The 8,900-nt window shown below is 58.0% G+C and overlaps 2 non-coding genes across 2 annotated transcripts; both read left to right on the top strand.

The window, feature by feature from the left end:
- Positions 1-413: 413 nt before the first annotated feature.
- Positions 414-485, top strand: TRNAA-CGC. The gene has a single exon. It is a non-coding gene; the product is annotated as a tRNA-Ala (tRNA).
- A 7,888-nt stretch (positions 486-8,373) lies between these two features.
- Positions 8,374-8,445, top strand: TRNAA-CGC. The gene has a single exon. It is a non-coding gene; the product is annotated as a tRNA-Ala (tRNA).
- Positions 8,446-8,900: the final 455 nt, after the last annotated feature.

Below are 8,900 nucleotides of genomic sequence, written 5' to 3'. Positions count from 1 at the left end.
AGTAAAATTGATGAACGGAGGAAAATCCTTACCAAAGAGATTGAAACTCCAGGAAAGAATCGAACAGGACTGCTGGAGCTGAAGAACCCAGTAAGCCAGACGAAGACCGCGTGGAAGAGAGACTCAGTGAGCTCGCAGACAAACCGAGAAATGACACCGGTAGAAGGGGAAAGAGAACTAGGACACTAAACGATGAAGAAAGTCCATGGGAACGACCTGACCCTGTGAAAGGCAATGTCAGGGCAGTGGGTGTCCCAGGAGGACAAGAGACAGAACGGGAGTGAGAACTTCCCAACCCGGGGAAGGAGCCGGCACACAAGCCCATGAAGGTAGGAGAACACCTGGTTACCACAATGCGAAAAGGCCTTCTCCGAGACACACTGTATCAGAATTGTCAGAAGGCAATGGTTGGGGAGGGTGTAGCTCAGTGGTAGAGCGCGTGCCTCGCATGCACGAGGTCCTGGGTTCAATCCCCAGCACCTCCATTAAAAATACATACATACATGCATGCATACACCTAATTACCTCCGCCTCAAAAGCAAAAGTCAATGACGAAGAAGTTCAAAGGCAGCCAGGGAAAAGAACGGTCAACTGCAAAGGAACCCCCATTAAGCCATCAGAGGACTGCGCATCAGAAACCCTACAGGCCAAGAGGGAGTGGGAGGGAGTGGAACGACATTCTCAAAATGCTGGAAGGTAAAAACTGTCACCCAATCGTACTCCATCTGGCACAGCTCTCATTCAAACGTGAAGGAGAAATGAAGGATTTCCCAGACAAACAGAGGGGTTTTGTGAGGGGTTTCACTGACATTAGACCTGCCTTATAAGGAACGTTGAAAACAGCTTTTCTACTAGAAACAAAAAGGCAAAAGTCCACAAAACTTTGAGCAAAGTGATAAACAGAATCAGAACATTGCGACTCAACAGAACAGAGCTTCAGACAGCTTGTTACAGCATGAAGGCTAAGAGGGAAAATAACTCTAGCTGCTTCATCCTGGCAACAAGCTCACGGTGCAAAAAGGGGCCACCTGAGGCGCAAAATACACGGGGAAGGGGAAGGAGCCGGTACAGGCAAAGGAAGGCACGTGCTGTCGGCAGAAAAAGGCCTGTCACCTCTGTGATGTTTTACACAGTCCTCGTGGTAACCACAAAACAAATCCAGGGCAGAGACACAAAACATAAAAAAAAAGAGGAAACAGAAAAATATCATAGAAAGTCACCAAACCAAAACGGCAGAAAGAAACACAGGGAACAAATAACAGACACAGGAATGAAGAAGACGTGGTGTGTACACAGTGAAGCACTGCTCGGCCTTTTTTTAAAAATGATGAAATCTTGTCATTTGTGACAGCATGGACGGACCTGGAGGGAACTACGCTGAGGGAGCTAAGTCAGATGGAGAGAGACAAATGCTGGATGATGTCAGTCACATGCGGAATATGGAAACAGACGAGCACACAAAAAAGAAAAATCAACGAACAAAACCAAACAAGAACACACGGACACAGAAAACGGAGCAGCGGTTACGGGGCTGGGGGTGAAATGAGTGGAGTCCAGTGACAGACGGAAACTGAGTTGCTGGCGGTGAGCGCGCCGAAGGGTCTACAGGCAAATGTGCTGTACGTATGAAACTTACACAGTATTATAAACCAATGTTACCTCAATAAAAAGTAAATCTTAAAGAAAGAAAAAAAGAAAAGAAAAGAAAAGAAGGAAAGAAAAGAAAAGAAAAAGAGGCAGTGGGAGGCCTGAGACCATAAGTGAGACAACCAACTCCTGGCCGGAGTGACCCCATAGGGCAGGGGCCCGAGACCTGGCCGAGGTTTGGGATAGCCCACCCAGCAGCTACCACCTTCAGGTCACCCTTCAGTGCCCCAAGGAGCCAAGAATTCCGGGGGGAGCCTGACCCCTGGCCGCGCCCCTGGTGGGCATGGATGCCCGGCAGTCGCTCAGGCAGGCTGCGCTGTTTGTGATGCAGCCTAAGAGCCAGTGTGGGTCCCAGACCCCAGCACAAATCTCCACAGAGGACATCAAACTAGTCCGAGTGTCACATCAGTCACTTATCCACTTGAAAGGCTACGCTTACCATGATTCCTTCTAAAACCAGTGGTAAATTTTCTCCCCAAATTGTTGACTCTCGTGAGGGACAAACCTCACACATGTGCAAATGTGAAAGATTGAGACACGGCTCCCGGGGGTCCCACGGCCCCTCCTCCCCCAGTGTGATTCCTTCACGTCAGAGCTGCCCCCTCCCCCGGCACGGCACCACCAGACCCTCCCCCTGGAGGCCCGAGTGGCCCCCACAGGCCCAGGCTTCCTCCCCTAGCAGGGACCAGACGCCCCATCCTGTCCCACTGGGACCCCCACCCAAGAGGTGCCAGGACAGGTGACCAGGAGAGGGGTCCCCTTGTCCTGTCTCCCAAACACCAGTATCACAGTCCAGGGGCCCAACGTCCTCCGAGATCTCCAAACGCTGCCCTCAGCGGGACACTCACCACAGGTGCAGCCAGCGCAGCCCGATGACCCAGGGCCAAGGGGTGGCCTAGCGCCAGTGAGCCCGGCCTGGCAGGGGTCAGGACCCAGGCCGAGCCTGGGATGGCATCAGGGTGGCCTAGAGCTGGGCTCAGGTAAGCCTGGGCCTGCCTCGGTGCAGGTGGCCCCTCGGGCCACTGCTGGCCACGGCGTCCGGAGCAGCACCTCTCAGCTGGACCTCAGGAGCCCGCACATGCCGGGCTCTGCTGCCCCCGTGTGGCCGTCAGCAGCATCGCACCCACTCGGCCCACAGGAGGCTCTGCCCAGACCTGGGGCTCCTGGGGGGACAGGGGCAGTGGACAGGGGACACGAAGCAGTGGGGAGGGGCAGAGGGCAAGGGGCAGGGGGCATGGCCAGCACCACTTGGTGGATGGTGTCCGGGTTCAGCCTGGGGCCCAGTCCGTGTGCATCCTGGGTCCAGTCCTCCCTGCCCCGCCCCCCCGTCCTTTCAGGTAGGTGAGCTCTGGGCTCCTTGGAACCACCTTAGAGGAAGGGTCACACTGGGTGCCGGGCACGCCGGGGGGCCCTGCGCCTGGGCTCCTGCGTCATCAGGTGTGCACACTGCAGGGGTGTCGGCTGTCCTGAGGTTGCCAGGCCCAGCCCGGGGTCGCGGGGAAGGCCTGAGGGTGGGCGTTCTGCTCCCTGGTCTGGGGGGGCTGCTCTGTGTATCACTGCAGTTTGGGGGACACCCCCGAAGGCCTGTGTCCCATGAGGTGGCATCCCGGTCCCTGCTCTGCATGTCCCAAGGTCAGTTGTAGCAGGTCCCGGGCAGGCGGTCACTCTCTGGTGTCCCCTAGGAGGACCAGCTGTGGGGCCACAGCGCCTCTCAGACCAATCCTGCGCGGTACGGACCACAGGGTGGGGATCTTCGCCCCCTGGTGGCCATCCTGAGCCATGGCAGTTCTGCCATCCCAGGGTCACAGACTAGTTCCCACAGCCTTGGGGCTCTGGACTGTGGCTCTGGAGACAACATGTGGGCAGTCGGGTATAAGGTCAAGGGTTCCCCTGGGGCTTGGCCAGGGTTGGGGCTCAGGGCTGCACCCGGGCCAGGCCAGGACTCAGTTCTGAGCCAGGTGAGCAGGTTCACCACAGCCCCAGAGACTCGCTAGCTCTCCCCCTGGACAGGGTGGAAGCCTTACCCCCACCACAGGCATCGCCCCCCAGCAAGACTCCAGAGGCTGTTGCCCCAGACCCAGGCCCTGTGCCCATCTGCGACAAGGCATGGGTCTGGGACCTGGGTGGGCCCCAGTTTGTAATCAGGGCGGCGGGGGGGGGGGGAGGTTCTGAATGGACAGCTGAGATGGCCAGAGAGGAGGGGGGCAGGTGCTGAGGAGCGCCATGCCCTGTGGCTGGGTTAGCATAGGGGGCAGGGAGGGGCACCCGGCCAGGGCCCGTCAGACCGAGGAGTCAGGGTAGACACCCTGCAGGCCGGACCCCTGAGGGTGAGCTGGGAAGACTTCTCCCACGGGCGGCAACAAGGAGAGCCCAGGGCCCGGGCTCTGGTGACGGAAAAGCCCTCTTGGTTCCCCACAGCCCCAGGCTGTTAGGAGCCGGGACCCACAGCCTCCAGGGGCCTTAAATGCCCTGACAACCACTGGCATGGCTGGTCCCTGTGGATGGTCCAAAAGGGGCCTGGCATGTGCACACCTGGCTCCCCCGGGGACTTAGGCTTCAGAGGCAAGCCTCAGGGGATGCTCAGGACAGAGATCTGAGAGCTGGAGCCCGCTGACAAAGAAAACCGTAATGAAGCAAACCCAGGAAGCCACCTCAAGCAAGAACCAGTGAAACAAAGGCCTGCAGGGTAGACCCCAGGGGGAGCGTTCTCCGGACCATCCGACCCACAACATGCACTGTGCGAGCGTCTGAGGGGTTTGGGGGGGCGGTGGGGTATTGGTTTATTTATTTATTTTTAGAGGAGGTTCTGGGGACTGAGCCCAGGACCTCACGCGTGCCAAGCACGCACTGCACTCCTGAGCTACACCCTCCCCCCAAGATGCTTTTTTTATTTAAAGAATGTGTTCAAGGCTGACAAGGAAATAATATAAAAAGTTTCAACAAACCAATAGATTTGAAAAGAGCTCCTAGAACCGAAAAGGGTGGCATTTGACAGCAGCATCAAAATAGACGAGACAAACAACACACAGGAAAGAGCTGAAGCGAGAACTGGGAGGTGGGGAGGCACGCAGAGCCCGGGGGAGGGGCGCAGGGCAGCGACAGCAGTGGCCTGGAGCAGAAATCAAGCAACATGACATCCCCCAAAAGAAGAAGGGGGGTGGGGGAGGCAGCGACCAGGCGCTGTGCAGAAGTGGTGAAAGGCTGCGCTCATCCCTTTCCAGAATCCCGACAAATCTCAAGCACCGCGTGCTGCTGTGAGCACCGCGTGCTGCTGCGAGCACCGCACACTGGGCAGCGGAAACCACAGGCTTCTCTCTCCCGGTCCTAGAGGCCAGGGGTCCGAGGCCAGGGGTCCAAAACCCAGGTGTTGGCTCCTCCTGAGGCCTCTCTCCTGGGCTGGCCGATGGCAGTCCTCCACCCCCCTCCCCATCCCACGTCGTGGTCATCTCTCTGTGTGTCTGTGTGCTCAACTCTTCCCACAAGGACACCAGTCAGACCGGATCAGGACCCACCCTAGAGACCCCATTTGAACTTGACCACCTCTTTAAAGTCACATTCTGAGGTCCCGGGGGTTAAGGCTTCAACATTTGAATTTGGGGCGGGGGGACAGTTCAGTCCACAACATTAAATAGAAATAAAATGCAAGTTCTGGCACGTTGAGTGGAAAAGAGGATTCTAGAAGCACCCCGACGGAAGGACAGGTGGCCGGGCACACCGGGCAGGGCAGGCTCAGCCGTGGTGGCCGGTCAGGGCTCAGCTGCTCTGGTTACACTGGCAGGTCCGTCTGTGCAGCCGCGGCCCCATCCGTCCAGACCACATCGCGAGGCTCGGGCGCCCTCTGGTGGCCATGCTGTGCCATCTCATGAGCCCCATTCCCAGACCCCAGGAGAGAGGTCACTGGGCAGCACCTCCTGGCACCGGGACCATAGTCACTCACCCCCCGCGCCCCACACAGCCACCTGCAGGAACCAGGGCAAAGTCAGAAACAGGGAAGAGGATATCGAAGAAAGGCCTGGGGAGCCAGAGGGGGAGAGAGAGGAGGCCAGACAGGCAGGCGCCCCCAGACAGGCACCGCACAGAACCACTCGGTGCAGCTCAGTGGTTCCGGTGAGGCCGCCTAGAGACGGCGATAAACCCCGGACACGCCTAGGGGCCAACAATGCGCCATGCGACAGCCCGGCCAGAAAGCCAGAGGGTCACTGTGGACCCACCTGATTGTACGTCCACCCTGGGACCCGGCCAGAGCTGGTGGCGCCACTGAGCAACAAAGTGATTAAGGAGTATTGCACTATCTCCCAAAGTATAAAACAAATGCCACGAGTCCACACTGAGTAAACATAACTAAATAGCTGAATCAAAAATAAGTGGGCGCGGGGAGGGGATAGCTCCAGTGGCAGAGCGCACGCTTAGCGTGCATGAGGTCCTGGGCTCAATCCCCAGTGCCTCCTCTGGAAAACAAATAAATAAACCTAATTACCTCCCCCAAAAAATAAAATAAATAAGTAGGGGAGAAGAGCCCCATCTCCTGCGGTGGCACCCCAGCAGTTCATACGGAGGCCCCTCAAGGAGGCAGAGGGTAACTCCCCCTCCTCCCCCTCGAGTGCGGAATTGGCACGCACTCTGCGGGTGGTGCCTCCTGGAGTCCACCTGCAGTGACAGAGTCCGCCGAGCTGACTTGGGACGGGGAGCTGCCACCCATGGGCTTCCGCTTCTCTGCCGGACTGGAGCCCCTCGTGTTCTCGCTGTCAAGCTGGGCTGTAGGTACGCGGGGGCTCTGCTCCCCACCGCGCCCTACCCCGTGTGTGTGCGTAAGGCCCACACACGCTGGTGTTGCGTGCCCTGTAATTTCCCTGGAACAGAGCCCCTTGTGGCCATCTCGCGCGTTGCACGCCCTGCCAGACCCAGGTCCAGAGACAAGGCCTCGCCTCCAGCAGGTGGGGTTCTCCCGCAGAGCAAGATCCGAAACAGACTTGGACGTCAGCATGTGTGTGCGTGTGCGCCCGGCTGTGTGTGTACTCACAGACGTACGTCCCAGCTCCACCCACCTAGAGGTCATAGGAACAATGATACACATATGTAGGGGAGGGGTGTCAAACGGGGCCACTTGTGGGAACTGAGGAAGGAGACTAGGGGCCTTACAGTGTTCCTGCAAGGTTTCTGTAGGATTCAGGCGATCTCAGTGTGGACAACGTGCACCAGTCTTCGACCACAAGAGCATCTGGACTGTGGAAGGAGCCCGTTTGCAGAGGGTTCAAGGCGGCCCAGGTGGGGTCGGGGGATCTAGCCCCTTGCTGGGACAGGCTGGCCTGTGACCGCAGCCCACAACAGAGAACAGCCGAAGGACGCTGTGCCCAGCCTAGCCGTCCAGGGGACGGTGGGAGAGGTCAGTAGCATGGGGCATGGGAAGCTACCTGTGTCTCTCCCCTCCAGGCCACAACCAGTGAAGCGTCCACAACTAACAAAGGTGTGTCTGCCCAACACGGGAGGACCCCGGAGAATCCCACACTCCTGCACATCTACAGGTGAGTGGGCAGGACCACAGAGGAGGCCGACCCCAGGGGACAGGGGATGCAGCGCCTGAATCCCGTGGCGGCCGAGCCTGCTGCCCCAGAAGACCGGGTTGCAGCAGGGGAGGCGGAGCGCACGACGCCGGACCGCCGGCTGCATCCGCACCTGCGGCCACAGGTAAGCGGGCAGCAGCGGCAGCGGGGCCCGTGCCCCTGTCCCTCCAGCCGCTGGGGCGCCCCCACCGCGGCAGCAGAGCCGGCGAACCTTGCAGCAGCAGACAGGGAGGAGGGGCCAGCTCCACCCTGCCGGCCTTCCCGGTCCCCCTGTGGCTCCTCCTGGGGTCGCGGATTCCAGGGAGGAAGCCACGATCCCCGTGCACTAGGTGGCGATGCCAGCGACACTGGCACCAAGGACTCTGAAGGCACAAGAAGCAATGACGGGGGCACGGGCGACACGCGCACAGAGGCGGTGGAGGGTGCAAGGCGCCGAACCCCAAGCACAACGGAGGAGCGCGGGACCGAGACCACAGCTTGTGTTATGGCGCCACCTGCTGGAGAGCGAAAGAAAGGGCCCCGATTGCTGCCTGTTCCCGCGTGAAAGGCGCCCGGTGGAAGAGAGCACCAGCGGAGGACCCGCTCATTAGCCACCGCCCAGAACCACAGCCACACAGAGACGCGGCGGCGACGCTCCGGAAGCCGCAGGAAAGGCCGTGGAAGGCTGCAGCCTAATGGACAGACAAGTCAGATCCGCTGTCACAAAGACACGCGGCCAGCGACTCTCAGGAAGGCAGTTCAGTGGGCTCGGGAGTAAAATTGATGAACGGAGGAAAATCCTTACCAAAGAGATTGAAACTCCAGGAAAGAATCGAACAGGACTGCTGGAGCTGAAGAACCCAGTAAGCCAGACGAAGACCGCGTGGAAGAGAGACTCAGTGAGCTCGCAGACAAACCGAGAAATGACACCGGTAGAAGGGGAAAGAGAACTAGGACACTAAACGATGAAGAAAGTCCATGGGAACGACCTGACCCTGTGAAAGGCAATGTCAGGGCAGTGGGTGTCCCAGGAGGACAAGAGACAGAACGGGAGTGAGAACTTCCCAACCCGGGGAAGGAGCCGGCACACAAGCCCATGAAGGCAGGAGAACACCTGGTTACCACAATGCGAAAAGGCCTTCTCCGAGACACACTGTATCAGAATTGTCAGAAGGCAATGGTTGGGGAGGGTGTAGCTCAGTGGTAGAGCGCGTGCCTCGCATGCACGAGGTCCTGGGTTCAATCCCCAGCACCTCCATTAAAAATACATACATACATGCATGCATACACCTAATTACCTCCGCCTCAAAAGCAAAAGTCAATGACGAAGAAGTTCAAAGGCAGCCAGGGAAAAGAACGGTCAACTGCAAAGGAACCCCCATTAAGCCATCAGAGGACTGCGCATCAGAAACCCTACAGGCCAAGAGGGAGTGGGAGGGAGTGGAACGACATTCTCAAAATGCTGGAAGGTAAAAACTGTCACCCAATCGTACTCCATCTGGCACAGCTCTCATTCAAACGTGAAGGAGAAATGAAGGATTTCCCAGACAAACAGAGGGGTTTTGTGAGGGGTTTCACTGACATTAGACCTGCCTTATAAGGAACGTTGAAAACAGCTTTTCTACTAGAAACAAAAAGGCAAAAGTCCACAAAACTTTGAGCAAAGTGATAAACAGAATCAGAACATTGCGACTCAACAGAACAGAGCTTCAG

This window comes from Camelus ferus, chromosome 6 (assembly GCF_009834535.1).
Source record: "Camelus ferus isolate YT-003-E chromosome 6, BCGSAC_Cfer_1.0, whole genome shotgun sequence".
NCBI lineage: Eukaryota > Metazoa > Chordata > Mammalia > Artiodactyla > Camelidae > Camelus > Camelus ferus.
Note: the sequence above shows the minus strand (reverse complement) of the source record. Positions and strands in the feature narration are given on the sequence as shown.